Genomic DNA, 8,002 nt, shown 5'->3' on the forward strand with positions numbered 1-8,002 from the left:
TATCAATACTGAATTCAAAAATTTTAGGACAGAAATCAAGGAGAGAGAGAGAGAGAGAGAGAGAGAGAGAGAGAGAGAGAGAGAGAGAGAGAGAGAGAAAACATGACTTGAGAAATACGAATAAATGGCTAGGATTGACCCATATTTGTAGAGTTGAAAAAATCCCTTCAATGGAGCCTTTCCAAGAGTTGACTTTGGGAAAATAGCCTTTAAAAACGGCTTCGAGTGAGTTCTATATAACATGTAATAAGATGTGGACGACGTCGTCTAGTGGACAGCACTATTCCACTATCTGACGATGTTGTCTGAATTACGCTACATGTCAAGCGTAGACCTCAGACACGTAAGGTGTTTATTTCCTTCAACCACCTGTAGCAATTCACCTCGACACCTAAGTGGTGTGTTGTTTTTTAGTTGCCCTTGTTGGTAACCTGGACTATATGATAGTAATGACATGACCAGTTGGTGTAAGGTGGCCAACAGTGATATCGTGATGGTTTACGATCTCTCTAATAAGATAGCAGTGGTGTATAAAGTGTCCGAAGTGATTTGAATCATCCATAGTAGGTGGTGCAAATTTTCGGGTCAAAATTGATAAATTTGACTTAGTTACACTTGGAAAAATTTTTGACATCGAAAATGATCTTTTGGAAGAAGGATCCTCCATGTAACAATACAAACATAAATAATGGTTTCCAACGCAACTAGTTTCGTCCCATTTATATATCAGATAAAGAAGTTACAATATCCACAATATTAATGGTTTTTTTTTTTTTTTAATCTTTTTGCATAGCTGAGTCTGATGATTAGGTTTTCTTGAAAGTTGTAGAGCTTAAAGTCGTGGTCCATTCCTTTTTCATTTCAACTCAATCTGAAGGTGTATGAAGACGTTACAGGCATTTCCGCAATCGGTCTAAAAATTCCAATCTAAATTTGATAAATAACTCTCACTGTTGGTGGGGGAGTTTTAGAATTTTAAGGTGTTTGTGCAAATATGAAAGTTCTATCAAGTGCGGGGTTTTAGCATGAAATTTCAAAGTTGGAGGGTTTGGGTGTAATTAAAGTGGTTCTTGAAATCCTAAATCTAACGTTGTGGTTGCGCCACGTGTCCCAGATCCAAATCTGATGGTGGGAGCAATTCTGTGCTGATAGGTGGCACTAAATATTCCATCGTGAGGCTTTCGGTTGGCCTAGTGCATTATGCTTCTACTGCGGCGCTGCACTTGATCGTCCCTGCTTGTGTGCAAGGCACACGCTTGTGCACACGTGCTAAAGATTTTGATACGTGCATCTCCTGGATCGCGTTAGACATCGATCCAAGGGCTGTTGTAACTCTTGTTGCATTCGATCGGATCTAACAACCTCCGACATTTTGTGCTGCATTGACCAATAAGGTAGTGACAGCACCTCTGACTCATGATGTTAACGTCTGTCGCTACTTCAAGCCTTAAGTCAGGCCTGCATCAGCATATTCATATCATGTGGCTTAGATTAAATGCTCGTTCTGAAGATCAAAGGGTCGAGATCTCAGGCACCATTTCAGGCCAAATCCAACGACTGTATTCATGCTGCAGTACCTTGCACAGACAAAGTGTCTTGTGCTTCCAAATAGTTGTTTCTAGTCGGTCCATCTTCAAAATGCCACATATTTAGAACCACAGGGCCAAATTGGTCCATTAAAGTTGCATTTTCTCTAGAATTTCGAGCTCTCTCAAATGGAAGGCTTTGGTGTGAATACACTCACAGTTTTGAAGAGAGAAGCTTCCCCTTTTGTGTATGAGCCATTGAATGGGGTTGGGTGATTTATGGAGGTTGCACTCACTCCATTAAAGTGAGGTTGCGAAGGTAGTTGAGTTCTTCTAATGCTTAATTGACTAAAAGCTAAGAGAAGAGAGGAAAGTAGAGAGAAAAAGTGAGGGTTATTTTGCGCATGGAAGAACTAGAAGACAATGAAGAGGTGCTTGTGAGCATTCAATAGGTCAGTGGACACTCGAAAACCAAGTTCCCCTTAAGAGGTGAATTTGGAGATTCTAGTGACCAGTGAAGGGTCCCAGATGCTTTCCAGAGTATCAGAACATCACAGACAACTGGTTGTGAGACTTTCTAACCCTAGATTTACATTGCAAATATTGTCTATAATGATGTATGCATGCTAGCTATAGTTGATAATGATGTATACGTATGCTAGTTTAAGCTCAACTGTACGGCAAGTTGTATAACCCATCTTTATTGATTTGTCTCTGTACAAGGTGTCCAATGGGTGCTAAACATCAGGTGTGGGTGCACCCTTATAGTGAGTGCTTGATCGGGTTGTAATTATTCATGAAATTAATATTTAATTGTTAATTTTAAATTGATTTTCATGAGTAATTTTATCATATATTGGGATAATCTTTGGTTGCATGGTTTTCAAGAGATGTGCATAGGTTTAATGCTAAATGGATGGAGTTGTTGCAGTCTAGAAGCAAGGGTAGAGGATCAACGGTAGAATTGGAATTTTTGAGAGAAAAGGAGAATTAAAAAAATAAAAAAGGAAATTGAGGATGGTTTTCCCTCTTTCCCTCTTCCCCTCTTCCATACGTCCCTCATTTCTACCCTCTCGTACTTTCTCTCATCTTTCTTCCCTTTTTCCTATTTTATCTCATCTTCTTCTCTTTCTTTGTCCAAGATAGAATAGGAGTCCCTCTCTCCCACTTTTCCTAAATCATCTCCCCTATTTTCTCTCATCTCCTTCTCTAATCTCTCCCTTTCTTCCCTCTTCCATGCAAAGTTCTCACTTCCTACTGAATCTTCTCTCTTTTTTTGTTCTCTCCTAATTGCATTCGATCTCTCCTATCTCTCACCGAATTTCTTTCTCTTTTTTTTTTTTTTTCCTATTTCCTCTCCCCCATTCCACGGTTTTTCTCTCCCTCACCTATGGTTTTAAGTATCTCCGATACCGATATGATACCATCCGATACGTATCTTAAATTTAGTCGGCCGATACGATACACACCGATACGATACATTGAATTTTTTAAATCATTTCGTATCAATATATATCCTACAATACATACCGATATGCATCAATACACCACTAATACACATCGATACGATACAACATGCATCAATACGACTCTATGAAAAGTATAAAATTGAGGTAAAATGTACGTTTCGGTATGTATCGATTGGTACGTATCGGTATATATAAGTACGTATCGGTGAGTATCTATATATATATCGGTACGTATCGGTGAGTATCGATACGTATTGGCGCCACTGTCATATAATGGCCAATATGGGTAATTTTTCAGAAAAAAAGATTTTTTGAAGGGTTTTTGTTCCAAAGTTGCTGTCAGCCATATTTCTCTCTGACTAAAGTGGAAATCAAGGTTGGAAACAAGGATTTTACATTTATGGGACAACTACAGACCTTGAATTCTTAGTACGATACCCTCAATTTAGTATTTATGCATAATACATATTATCAATAGTTTTTTTTAACAAATTCTTTATGCAAAAGTGTTTAAAAAAATGTTTCCTATCCATTTTTGTGTGTATCTTTAGCGTATCTCAGTGTATCTCCGATACGATACGATACCCTCCGATACGTATCTTAATTTTGGCCGACCGATACGACGATCGATACCGATACTTTAATCCTTGCCCTCACCGAACTCATCTCTCTCTCTCCCTCATTTTTCTCTCTCTTCTAATCCCTCTCTCCCACCGAATCTCTCCCTCCTACAATTTAAGTGTGTCAATTGGTTCAGTTTCGGTTATTCGATTCGGTTTTGGTTCGGTTCCAAATGATGATATGGTGGACCATAACCGAACCGAGAATTGACTCGGTTCTGTATTTAGATACTCAAACTTATTCAATTTGGTTCAGTTCGGTTTCGATTCTAATTCGGATATGATATTCGGTTTTAATTCGGTTCTGTACCTCGGTTTTAATTTGGTTATGAAAAATGGTTCCACTTTTGAACCATGACTGTGATTGACCAAAGGCCATAATCGGCTCAAGTTACCGACTCGATTCTCTAATTTTTGTCTTATACATTCCATCAATCATAAAGTCTCTTCAGATAATCATTCAAAATCACCTATTAAATATAATAAAACCCATCAAAATCTGACCATACCATAGTCAAAACATATATCAGTTTACGACCTACAGAATAAAATTGCAAATGCCATTCTCAAGTAAGATCTAAGCTAGAATAAAAAAAAAAGCATAATAACATGTCCAACGTACCCGGCCTCCTCTAAGAGTCAAAAACTCAAAAGGGTATATGAAAAATCCCTCCTAAGTCTTAGCGATTGTAGGGTTTAAACTTTTAAGAGTAATTCCATTCGGTTTCGGTTCCGGTTCCAAACCGATGGTTTTAACATCCTAAATTGAAATCGGACCGAACTGAATAGTAATACTCACATACCTAGACCGAATATGAACCGAATGTACTTGGTTCGGTTCGGTCCGATTAATTGGGCTCGGTTTTGATTTTGGTATTCGGTTTCAGTTTGAAATTGACACCCTTACTACAATTCCTATTTTATCTCCCATTCCATATCTCTCTCTCCTTCTTTTCCTTCCTTCTCACGCCCTCCATTACCCACGTCTCTTTCTTCCTAGATTGCCTACCAAACCCATATTTCTCTTTCCTAATCCTACACAATCTCTACCGTTCCACGCATCTCTCTCTCTCTCTCTCTCTCTCTCTCTCTCTCATAGATCTCTCTTTTAGTCCTTCCATTTTTGGGGATGGGACACATTCATTCTTTAGATGAGAGGGCTGCCATATCACACCTTTCACATACATCATAATTTACTGGATTTTTTTTCTTGGTTCTCATAGTTCTTTTTTTTTTAGGATTGCACCTTCTTGTGGACAGATTTGCAGGGACAACATTGCACAAAGAGGATTGCCATGACTCCAAGGGTTCATCATCATTCCTGTCATTCCTTCATTAACACCATGAGCGGCTAAGTTCCTTTCGATCTTTAGGTCTAGATGAAATTTTAAGTTACTGTTATTTAATTTTTGGTTTAAGTTCATACTTGGTTGTTTGATGTTAAAGATTCCTCCCATTGTGGATGATTTTTAATTGGTATATTAGTTTAGAATAATTGTTTCTATGATTCAGTTATTTTATTCAAGCAATGGTATTTTATGTGATTTTTGGTAATATGCTAATCATAGCCTTTAACCAATCAATCTAAGCGTGCTAAGCGAAAGCAATAGACGATGGTGCTTGATAGGATAGGTTATGCTTAGTGTAGTCGAAGATCGTGTTTTTGTGGTTGCATTGAAACTTGTAGTTTCAATGAACCGAAGTATGAACCAAAAATTGGAAAATGGATTTGAGACCTAATAATAGCTTCTTCTCTTTGATTTTTATTCTTGTTAATTGGTTTACTTAGTTTTAATTTTAATTCTGGATTTTACAAATTTGATTTTTAAAACAACATTCATCTCGATCTTAGTAGATTTAGCCTTTTAGTTCTCTATGGATTCGACCCCTTTCTTACCACTATCTAATAGTTTAGTTAGGGTTTATTTTGATTCGTTCACGACAGCGATTAAATTTTGACGTCGTTGCTGGGGAATCGAAGCATAGTTTGCTAAGATTGATTTAGTTGTTTTGTTTTAGTTCTAATTTCAGAATTTTTTTTTTTTTTTTATCTTCTTCTTTGGTTTAAGTTTAGAGCAACCTAAGTTGTTTTTATTTTGTTTTGCAGGTAGCCTAGTTTGTATAGCAAAGAAGAATGCACTATCTTCAACCTGACTTGTTGAACTTGCATTCAGCCCTCTTGCACAGTCTAGTTATGAGCTTTTCTCTCTCTGAATAGTTTATTTTATTTTCATAGTTGTTGGTAGTTGATGCATGGTTGTCATTCTTGTCATCCCAACCTTACCAATTAGGACCTTGAAATTGAGAGAACTTTACGTTTAATTAGGAAAAGATAAAATGGCAGAGGAGAATGGACCTGTAAGACGCCCATTGAGTGAACACTTTACCCCATCAACTTATACATCTACCTCTTGTATTAAGGTTCCAGCTGTTCAGGCCGCCCAATATGAGATCAAGTCCAATATCATTCAGATGCTCCCATCTTTCTATGGCTTAATAATAAGGATCCTTATAAGCACTTAGATGAATTTTTGGAGATATGCTCTATTGTCAAAATTGAAATTTTTCTGAAGATGCCCTTAGGTTGACCTTGTTCCCATTTTCCCTAAAGGATAAAGCTAAACAATGGCTTAATTCTTTGGATTCTTCTATAATTATTAAGATCTGGGCCCGAATGCAACAAGATTTCTTAAAGAAGTACTTTCCCATAGGTAGGACTAACCAAATCAGGTGAGTCATCACTAGTTTTTCACAAGTTGATGGTGAGCAATTCCATGAGACTTGGGAGAGACTTAAGGATCTAATAGAAAGTATCCCCATCATGCTGTACCTAAGTGGTAGTTGGTCCAATGTTTTTATGATGGACTGACAGATAGACATAGACAGAGGGTTGATGCTTCCTGTGGAGGCACTTTTATGTATAAAAGTGAGGATGAGGCATGGAAACTATTTGAAACTCTTAGTGAGATCCCCTACATCATGTGTCAGCCTCTAGGACTAAAGTCCACACCATTGGATCCCAAAAGAAAGGTGGCCTCTATGAGGTAGGCCAATCTATGGCCATAAACACCAGAGTGGACATGCTTTCTAAAAAGCTTGACCGCTTATTTTCCATGGGGCAGAATTTTAGGCAATCTACCCCAGTTCTCACTTAGTAGGATGTGCGCACTCTTTGTGCTAATCCTGCATATTATGTGGGTGATTACCCTCAGGCTATGCAATTCCCTGAATATGTTCAAGAACATGCATAGGCTGCCCAAAGTTTCTTTAAACTAGGTAATGACCCATATTCCCAGACCTATAACCCTGGTTGGAGGAATCACCCCAATTTTGGATGGAAACAACCCAATAGTTTATAAAATCCATCATATAGGTAAATTTTTTCCAAGCAGCAGACTGCCGATAGAGATGTGCAGCAACCACCTCCTCCATCGCCTATGAATTCATCATTAGAGGAAAAGGTGATGCGTGCCTTGAATGGGTTGGACCAAAACACAGCGCTCTTACACTCCCATACTCAATCCCTCACTAAGTTAGAAACTCAGTTGGGTCAGTTAGTTGATGCCATCAATAGGAGAGAGGAAGATTAACTACCAAGTCAAGTGGTAAGAAATTCTAAGAGTCAGCCTAGCAATCAAGTTTTCCATGAACAAGCCCAGGTAGTCATGATTCTAAGGAATGGCCAAGTATTGGGAACACTTGAACAGAATTCCCTTGCAGAGGATTCTGAGAAAGAGATGAGTCTAGCCCAGTCCTAAAGCTCTACCAGCTTCTAAAGATGATGAGATTGAACAAGTTGGGGGAGGCAGTAATCCTAATGTTTATATATCTAAAACCCCTTTCCCCTTTTGTTTAGAATCTCCTTCTTTTTCTGCATTTGACAATAAGGGTTCAAGAATGGAAGAGATGATGGAATTGTTCAAACAAGTCCAGATCAACATTCCCCTTCTAGATGCCATAAAGCAAGTTTCAGCTTATACTAAGTTCTTGAAGGACTTATGGACTCAAAAGCGTACGCTAAAGACCCACATTCTAAAAACTGTCCAACTTACAAAGCAAGTGAGTGTTGTTTTGTCCAATAACTTCCCCTTAAGCTTAAGGATCCAGGAGCACCTCTCATATCTTACACCATTGGGAACCTTCCCATTGAACGTGCTCTCCTTAATCTAGAGGCAAGTGTGAATATTTTTTCTAGCTCAGTTTGTGATCATTTTGGGTTTGGAGAATTAAAGCCTACGGAGGTTATTCTCCAACTTACTGACCATTGAACCAAAGTCCCTAGAGGTTGTATTGAGGATGTATTAGTTAAGGTTGATGAGCTTTATTTTTCAGTGGATTTTCTTATTCTTGACATGGAAGCACTTACTAATAGAAAACCACAGTCGAT

The 8,002-nt window shown here is 38.2% G+C and overlaps 1 non-coding gene across 1 annotated transcript; it reads right to left on the bottom strand.

Annotated features, from left to right (window-relative positions):
- Positions 1 to 6,338: 6,338 nt before the first annotated feature.
- Positions 6,339 to 6,443, bottom strand: LOC122063245. Its single transcript, XR_006135278.1, has one exon. It is a non-coding gene; the product is annotated as a small nucleolar RNA R71 (small nucleolar RNA).
- Between the last annotated feature and the right edge of the window lie 1,559 nt (positions 6,444 to 8,002).

Source organism: Macadamia integrifolia, unplaced genomic scaffold (genome assembly GCF_013358625.1).
Source record: "Macadamia integrifolia cultivar HAES 741 unplaced genomic scaffold, SCU_Mint_v3 scaffold1260, whole genome shotgun sequence".
Taxonomy (NCBI): Eukaryota; Viridiplantae; Streptophyta; class Magnoliopsida; order Proteales; family Proteaceae; genus Macadamia; species Macadamia integrifolia.